Source organism: Gekko japonicus, unplaced genomic scaffold (assembly GCF_001447785.1).
Source record: "Gekko japonicus isolate JY-2015 unplaced genomic scaffold, Gekko_japonicus_V1.1 scaffold551, whole genome shotgun sequence".
Lineage (NCBI taxonomy): Eukaryota > Metazoa > Chordata > Lepidosauria > Squamata > Gekkonidae > Gekko > Gekko japonicus.
In genome coordinates, this window is record NW_015160851.1 from 600,877 (window position 1) to 609,832 (window position 8,956).

General features: G+C 44.7%; 1 protein-coding gene across 1 annotated transcript in view; it reads right to left on the minus strand.

The window, feature by feature from the left end:
• Nucleotides 1–8,956, minus strand: part of PTGFRN (prostaglandin F2 receptor inhibitor) — a 110,675-nt gene that overhangs the window by 34,235 nt on the left and 67,484 nt on the right. The gene's annotated exons all lie outside the window — the stretch shown is intronic.

The window sequence follows — 8,956 nt, forward strand, 5'->3', positions numbered from 1 at the left end:
TTCAAATGGAACATCTTTCAAGATCCTGATCATTTGATCTCCAATTTTCAAGGGTGTTGCTGAGACTGCTTTTAAAATCTGATCTCGGAGACGTTGCTTGGTAAATTTCACCACCACTTCCGCCGGCAACTTATTTTTCTTTGTAAAGTTGGAATAGGCTCGATAAGCCAAATCCATCTCTTCTTTTATTTTTTCCACTTCATTGCCAGTCAGTGGTGCTAAAGCTGTTGCCAAAATGTCTCTGAGGTCCTCCTTTTCCTCCTCCTTCAACCCTTGGAATCGAAGAGTCAAATTCGCTTTCTCCATTTGAAGCAGTAACAATTTATTTTCCTGTTTTTCTTGTTGCTTTTCCACTTTATTGACCTTTTTCTTAACACTCTGTATTTCTTCTGTTGATGCCAAACATTTCTTTGCAATATCATCTACCTTGTCAGCTGTCTCTGTCATTTTTTTCTGTTGAAGACTGTAGGCACTTTCCATACTGTCCAGCTTCTGGTTGATTTTTTGCAGTTCTTCCAGTAGATGGCGCAAAAGTCCCCCTTCTTGTTGATTGACAGCAGTACCAACAGGGGAAGGGCTCGGACAGGAAGTCCCTCCTGTCTTCTTTGTCTGCTTCTCCAACAGCTTTTTCGGCCCCGCCATGTTTCGCTTTTGTTTATACTTTAAAAGCTCGTGTTACGCCGCTCAGGGATGGCTCCCTCGTCACCGCTTTAAGCTCTCTCCCAAAAGGTAATGCGCTTTTGCCGATCTTCGCTTCGCCCCCCCTCTTAACTTTTAAAAAGTCTCTTTTCCCGGGTGGGGGGGACTCCCCCCCCCTCTCTTTCAATCTCCCGGGGGAACGGAGCTCGCTTATCCGCTTCTAATTCAATCCCCAACTCACAGTTCGTCGCTCTTTTTCATTTCATCTGACTTTGCTTTAGCGCTTCATCACTCCGCTATTCCGTTGGCGTTGCTAGTCCCCATTCGGGGCACATCGCAGCCGGGGCACATCGCAGCCGGGGCCGTTTGAGGCAGAGGGAAAGCCTCAATTCCTGACCTTCTGGCCGGCAAGAGGCTTCCCCTTTAAGCGCCCCCTAGTTCGGAGCCCTTACCCTAGGGCTCCTTAGGATCTCTGCTAACGCAGGACCCCCCCAGGCTGCGTGTGGGCGAACCGGTTCCGGGAGCGTCCTGAGAGCCGGCCGCCATTCGCGTCCGCCGTGGCCAGAAGTCTAGTCCAGCAAAATCTTAACAAGATTTTGCCAACAAATATGGAAAGCAAAACAATGGCCCACAGACTGCAAAATGCTTGATTTACATTCCAATTCCACCGCCCAAAAAAGATTTCCAAGATTGTAGCACATATTGGACCATCACATTAATTTCTCACATGAGTAAAGTGATGCTCAAAATCTTACCATATATGAACAAGAAATGCCAGATGTTCAAGCAGAACTATGGTCAGAAGAGCCACATGTGATTCCTGGGCCACTGATGAAGATTAAAGCAGAAAGTGCTAAAGCAGGATTACAGCTGAACTGAAAAGTAATGACTACTGAGGAATTACACAACTTTGGGGCTGACGATGAAGAAACTGAAATTGTTCAAGATTTTCTGCTCCTTGGCTCCATCATCAACCAAAAGGGAGACTGCAGCCAAGAAAGCAGAAGGAGATTGAGACTGTGGAAGGCAGCCATGAAGGAGCTAGAAAAGATCAAAATCAAGTTAATTCATGCCATGCCATATTATTCCCCATTACTAGGTATGGGTGTGAGAGTTGGACAATGACGAAAGCTGACAGGAAGAAAGTTAATTCCTTTGAAATGTGTTGCAGGAGAGTTTTATAGATACTGTGTGGACCACGAAAAAGACAGATAAGTGGGTTGTAGATCAAATCAAGCCTGAACTCTCTCTAGAAGCAAAAATGACTAAACTGAGGCTATCATGTTTTGGTCACATTATGAGAAGACAAGAGTCCCTGAAAAAGATAATAATGCAAGGAAAAGGTGAAGGCAGCAGGACGAGAGGAAGACCCAGCATGAGATTCATTTAATCAAGGAAGCCATGGCCTCAGTTTGCAAGACCTGAACAAGGCTGTGAACCATAGGAAGTTTTGGAGGACATTAACTCACAGGAATGACCATAAAGTGGAAGCAACCTGACAGCACTTAACACATACATCCAGGTCAGGGCAAACTTCCCTATGTGAAGGGGGGGGAAAGAAGATACTTCTGAAGATACTTGAGCAATGGCTCAAACAGGGAGAAATGGTTTGAATCCAAGTGGCATAGAGAAATGGTTCTTCAGATGTGTGCTTCCCAGGCCCAGGGCCGGCTCTATCCCTAGGCCAAGGGAGGCGAGCAGTGGCGGCAGCTGGGGGCGAGGCGAGCGGCAGCTGGGTGATCCTCCTCCCAGCCTGGTTCTGGCGGAGAGGTCTCCAGGCCCCACCGGGAGGTTGGCATCTGCACTCGCCTGGAGCGCAGGACAACCTCAGGCCAGCCCTGCCCAGGCCACAGAAGGCTCAGAAGGTCAAAGCCAGCAACTTATGCCAAGACCAGGTGCATATCAGTAGCCAATGTAATTAAATCAAGAATAGGCAGATGCTGTTACTTTTAGTCAGCAAATGTGCCACTACATTCTAAACCACTTGGAAGTTTTTGCACTGTCTTTGAAGGGCAGTCCAGCATTTAGCAGATTGCAACAATTAGTCTCAGAGTTATAACAATTTTGGAGAGTTAGTCACCAAACCAGACATTTTTAGTAGTAGCAATGTCTTCACTTTCTATGAGAAGAGATGGGGCCAATTGTACCCTAAGCTCTTCATACTATTTGCCAGATATAATGCTACCATACCTAGGACTAGGCAGTGCAATTCACTCCAGACCAGCAGCTTTTCCAAACAGCATCTCCTCTGACTTGTATGGATCCAGCTTGTCATCCATTAACCACAGACAGAAGCTCCTGGAGACTTAGTTAATGAGATACGCCACATGTCATCAGCATACCAACCACAAAATTACAGATGGTCTTGGTACCATAAAGGAAGTCAAAGATTTACCGGAATACTAAGAGCTTGAATGCATAGGAAATTCTACGCCACTTGAATCCAAACATTTAAAACTACCTTCAACCAATAAACAAAGAAAACAGACAGAGCCAAGCTATTCTTCTCACTAAAAGAGAAATGAAACAGCATAGGTTGGAGGTTTTGCAACAGACATCAGCAGGCTGGAACTGAGGGCTGGAGCCTCATTCCCAGCCCCTTAGCCAGGAATTTCTGGCTGGTGGGGCTGGGGCACTGGGGAAAGGGAGAGGGAAGCTTAATCAGATTATGCAATAATAGCTCCCCCCCCCCCGCACGCAGCATTCCACTGAGGGCTCTTTTTGTAGCAGGAACTCCTTTGCATATTAGGCAACACACCCCTAATGTAGCCAATCCTCCAAGAGCTTACAGTAGCCCCTGTAAGAAGAGCTCTGTAAGCTCTTGGAGGATTGGATACATTGCGGGGGGGTCGCCTAATATGCAAAGGAGTTCCTGCTACAAAAAGAGCCCTATGCATACCTTACTACAATTCAGGCTCTCTCTTTATATTGAAGGGGGGAGGCGACAAGCATGCGGGGGGGGGGAGCAGAAAGCAAAAAAGCTCAGACCTGGCTGTTGAGAATTAAAGGGATGAAATGAGTGTTTCTAGCCAGGACGCCAGCCAGCCAAGGAAGGAAAGAGGCAGGCAGTGAGTGCTGGGACCAGCGTTGAAAGCAAGATGCCGCAGGGTCCTAAGGCCCGGCTCTAAACCAGGTAGTTAGAGTTGCTGCAGTTTGGATACACAGAGACCCACCTGCCCACGCCTCTCTCTGCTGAAGTTCACAAGGCAGGCGACGAGCAGCCCAAAGCGCCGTTTTATGAGCCGTATAAAATAAGTGTGGTGGGGGTGGGATCGGAGCGGCAGTTTCAAGCTGCCATTCTAGTCAGCGTCGCCCGGAACTCCCAAGCTGAGGCTATATTAGGGGGTTTCATTGTTTTTTAAAGTATTTTGTAAATAAATACTCGTATTTTTCTACAATTGGTCTGTATCTATATCTTATATTTATTTCCTTTAACATTGGGCCCATTAATTTGGATTCATTTAACCTTTCAGATTTTTAATATATTTCTAATACCTACCAGTTCAGAGCAAGACAACTTCTCTAAAGAAAGTGAACAGAAACTGACTTAGTTTCTCGTGGATGGAATGGCGCTGGATGGAATAAATACATGGAGAAAAATCTCAAAAAACAGGAAAAATTGGGCTACACCCAGAATGTGCCAGCAAACCAAAAAGGAAAAAAAGATGCCAGGTGACAGCTTTATTGTCATACAAGGCCCCTAAGCATTTCACCCTACAAGCTTTGTCAGGGGGATCAGAGAATTCACCTAGTGCTGGACCTTTCCACAATTATTTTCTTTTTTCCCTTTTTGGTTTGCTGAAGAGAAATCTCATCACGATCAATGTTCGGTTACCTTGAAGTATGAACATATGAAGCTTCCTCATACAGAGTTTACCCTGGTACTGTTGACTAACTAATGGGGACTCTTTGAGGTCTTGAGGAAAGGTCATGTGAAGATGTCTCTAACCAGAGATAGCCAAAATGGAAGCAGACATCATCTGAATGTAAAGCATGTGCCATCCCCTTCTGCTTTTTGAATTCCCTGATAAGAACTGACATCACCAAATATACACATTAAATCGTCAACAGAAAGGCAGGTGGTGGGGAGGCAAGGTGGTGGGGATTATAAACTGTTCATTCACCAGGATTGTTGGGCTACTGGATGAAGTTTTCCAGCTCACCCTGGTGCTTCCCCTGCAAGTTGAACGCATTATCAGAACAACTGATGTATTACCTGGAGACAGCTACATTAAAAAATAAGCTTTGTTCAGCTATGTAGTGGAGACTAAGTATGATTTGGCTGCACATTGTGAGTCTCAGTAGAAATTCACATTAAAACAGAAAGGGCTTTTTGACTAAATCTGCTATCCTGCCCTTAATCACATGCTTTGACCTCAACAGCTGACTTCTGCAATACAATATCTGGAAATTACAGCCACTTCAGTTTATATGGGACTGTCTGCATCAGGGCCAGAGTACTCTAAAGCCAGTAAGCAAGGTGCTTTGTTTAAGCTCTGCCTGTGTTTAGATATATCAGTCAATCAAATCCACTCACAACTGAGTCCAATGAAGGTTGACAAGGTCTTGGTACCATAAAGGAAGTCAAAGATTTACCGGAATACTAAGAGCTTGAATGCATAGGAAATTCTACGCCACTTGAATCCAAACATTTAAAACTACCTTCAACCAATAAACAAAGAAAACAGACAGAGCCAAGCTATTCTTCTCACTAAAAGAGAAATGAAACAGCATAGGTTGGAGGTTTTGCAACAGACATCAGCAGGCTGGAACTGAGGGCTGGAGCCTCATTCCCAGCCCCTTAGCCAGGAATTTCTGGCTGGTGGGGCTGGGGCACTGGGGAAAGGGAGAGGGAAGCTTAATCAGATTATGCAATAATAGCTCCCCCCCCCCCCCGCGCAGCATTCCACTGAGGGCTCTTTTTGTAGCAGGAACTCCTTTGCATATTAGGCAACACACCCCTAATGTAGCCAATCCTCCAAGAGTTTACAGTAGCCCCTGTAAGAAGAGCTCTGTAAGCTCTTGGAGGATTGGATACATTGCGGGGGGGTCGCCTAATATGCAAAGGAGTTCCTGCTACAAAAAGAGCCCTATGCATACCTTACTACAATTCAGGCTCTCTCTTTATATTGAAGGGGGGAGGCGACAAGCATGCGGGGGGGGGGAGCAGAAAGCAAAAAAGCTCAGACCTGGCTGTTGAGAATTAAAGGGATGAAATGAGTGTTTCTAGCCAGGACGCCAGCCAGCCAAGGAAGGAAAGAGGCAGGCAGTGAGTGCTGGGACCAGCGTTGAAAGCAAGATGCCGCAGGGTCCTAAGGCCCGGCTCTAAACCAGGTAGTTAGAGTTGCTGCAGTTTGGATACACAGAGACCCACCTGCCCACGCCTCTCTCTGCTGAAGTTCACAAGGCAGGCGACGAGCAGCCCAAAGCGCCGTTTTATGAGCCGTATAAAATAAGTGTGGTGGGGGTGGGATCGGAGCGGCAGTTTCAAGCTGCCATTCTAGTCAGCGTCGCCCGGAACTCCCAAGCTGAGGCTATATTAGGGGGTTTCATTGTTTTTTAAAGTATTTTGTAAATAAATACTCGTATTTTTCTACAATTGGTCTGTATCTATATCTTATATTTATTTCCTTTAACATTGGGCCCATTAATTTGGATTCATTTAACCTTTCAGATTCTTAATATATTTCTAATACCTACCAGTTCAGAGCAAGACAACTTCTCTAAAGAAAGTGAACAGAAACTGACTTAGTTTCTCGTGGATGGAATGACGCTGGATGGAATAAATACATGGAGAAAAATCTCAAAAAACAGGAAAAATTGGGCTACACCCAGAATGTGCCAGCAAACCAAAAAGGAAAAAAAGATGCCAGGTGACAGCTTTATTGTCATACAAGGCCCCTAAGCATTTCACCCTACAAGCTTTGTCAGGGGGATCAGAGAATTCACCTAGTGCTGGACCTTTCCACAATTATTTTCTTTTTTCCCTTTTTGGTTTGCTGAAGAGAAATCTCATCACGATCAATGTTCGGTTACCTTGAAGTATGAACATATGAAGCTTCCTCATACAGAGTTTACCCTGGTACTGTTGACTAACTAATGGGGACTCTTTGAGGTCTTGAGGAAAGGTCATGTGAAGATGTCTCTAACCAGAGATAGCCAAAATGGAAGCAGACATCATCTGAATGTAAAGCATGTGCCATCCCCTTCTGCTTTTTGAATTCCCTGATAAGAACTGACATCACCAAATATACACATTAAATCGTCAACAGAAAGGCAGGTGGTGGGGAGGCAAGGTGGTGGGGATTATAAACTGTTCATTCACCAGGATTGTTGGGCTACTGGATGAAGTTTTCCAGCTCACCCTGGTGCTTCCCCTGCAAGTTGAACGCATTATCAGAACAACTGATGTATTACCTGGAGACAGCTACATTAAAAAATAAGCTTTGTTCAGCTATGTAGTGGAGACTAAGTATGATTTGGCTGCACATTGTGAGTCTCAGTAGAAATTCACATTAAAACAGAAAGGGGTTTTTGACTAAATCTTCTATCCTTCCCTTAATCACATGCTTTGACCTCAACAGCTGACTTCTGCAATACAATATCTGGAAATTACAGCCACTTCAGTTTATATGGGACTGTCTGCATCAGGGCCAGAGTACTCTAAAGCCAGTAAGCAAGGTGCTTTGTTTAAGCTCTGCCTGTGTTTAGATATATCAGTCAATCAAATCCACTCACAACTGAGTCCAATGAAGGTTGACAATTACACCAGTATAAACCATTGTCTCCAATGGACTTAGACTGAAATAAATGCGCAAGATTGCACTGAAAGTCTACTATTTGCACTGTTTTATATTTTCATTTTCCGCATTTACACATACAAGGAACTTTTAAGTCCAGGGCATTCTCTAAGATCGCGACAGAAGATGGACTTCAAAATATCTGCTGACGACACCAACTTTCAAGTCAGCCCTTCAAGTACAATGTAACAATATCACTGCTGCCGGCAAGTAGCTATATCTCATAAAGACATAAGGACAGCTCTTAATGCATAGAAGTGTGGTTTGTTTTCCAGCCCCTTGCAAGTGCTTCTAGCAGTGGCCAGCATGAACTGACAGAGCTTTCATAAACCCTGTGCTCATTTTGTACAAAACTGACAGATGGGAGTAGGGGAGCCATCTTTGGAGAGGGAATTTCCCAAACTCCACATTGCTTGCAGTCTTGCGCACCCAGAAGTGTCAGAAGCTACTGTACGGATGTAACTTTCTCAGGATAAGAATCCTAGAGCACTTTTCTTTAACATGTGAGGGAAAGTTAAATTGATTTCATTTCTGTCCTCAATTTATTGAGCAAGGCCAAACAAGACATTACACTGGGAAAACAATGATGGGCCCCACTACGCCAAATTAAAATAAAGTTTTTTTGCCTTCTTAGCATGGGGAAAGGGAATGTGCAGACTATGCCTGATGAAATCTCAAAACATGTAGCCTAAACGTTCAGTGCTTTGCACTGATGCCAGCATCAGTCCCTTAATTCAAAGCTACTATTTCTTTCAGACATTGTACCCGTCCTTTAGATGCACTGCAGGCTGCTTTCTACTATTAGGGAGGCCAGCCTCCAGCTGGGAACTGGGGATTCCCCCAGAATTACAGCTCATCTCCAAACTACAGAGATCAGTTTCCCTGGAGAAAATAGATGCTTTGGAGGGTGGACTCTATGGCATTATACCCCACTAGGGTCCCTGTCTTCCCTAGGCTCCATCCCAAAATCTCCAAGACGTTCCCAACCTGGATCTGGCAACCCTACCTCCCTCATCCCCTGCCAGTGGCCGGGGGCACCTCGCAACCCTATACTACATTCTCACACAGTGCTTAGAAAGAACAGGAGCCTACCACAATAAATAATGCAAGTAATGCTAGAGAAGCTACATATACTCAGCTTTAAGTTTACAGTCATTTCTCAGGTCACCTACAGAATATATAATCACCTTTTAAGGGATTAAGTAGTTAGAAACTGGAAGTTAAAAACTGGTTATTTTGTAGTGCAATTGGATCCTGCTCTTTAACCCAGTAGGGTAGCAGCTACTTCTTTTGTGGGTGGATTTAATCCCAATGTAAAGATGGAACAACTATACACCTATATCTTACCAAGGGATCCCCGAAGTTATGGGTCCAAAAATCCACAGGAACACCAAAGTCATATACCCAACATGGACTCAAAATATTTTGTTTGCCCACAGCTCCTAGCAACCTTAACCCAACATTTTTGTTAGATATGGGATTATTCTTCCTGCATACTCCCCTAGATGACACCATAC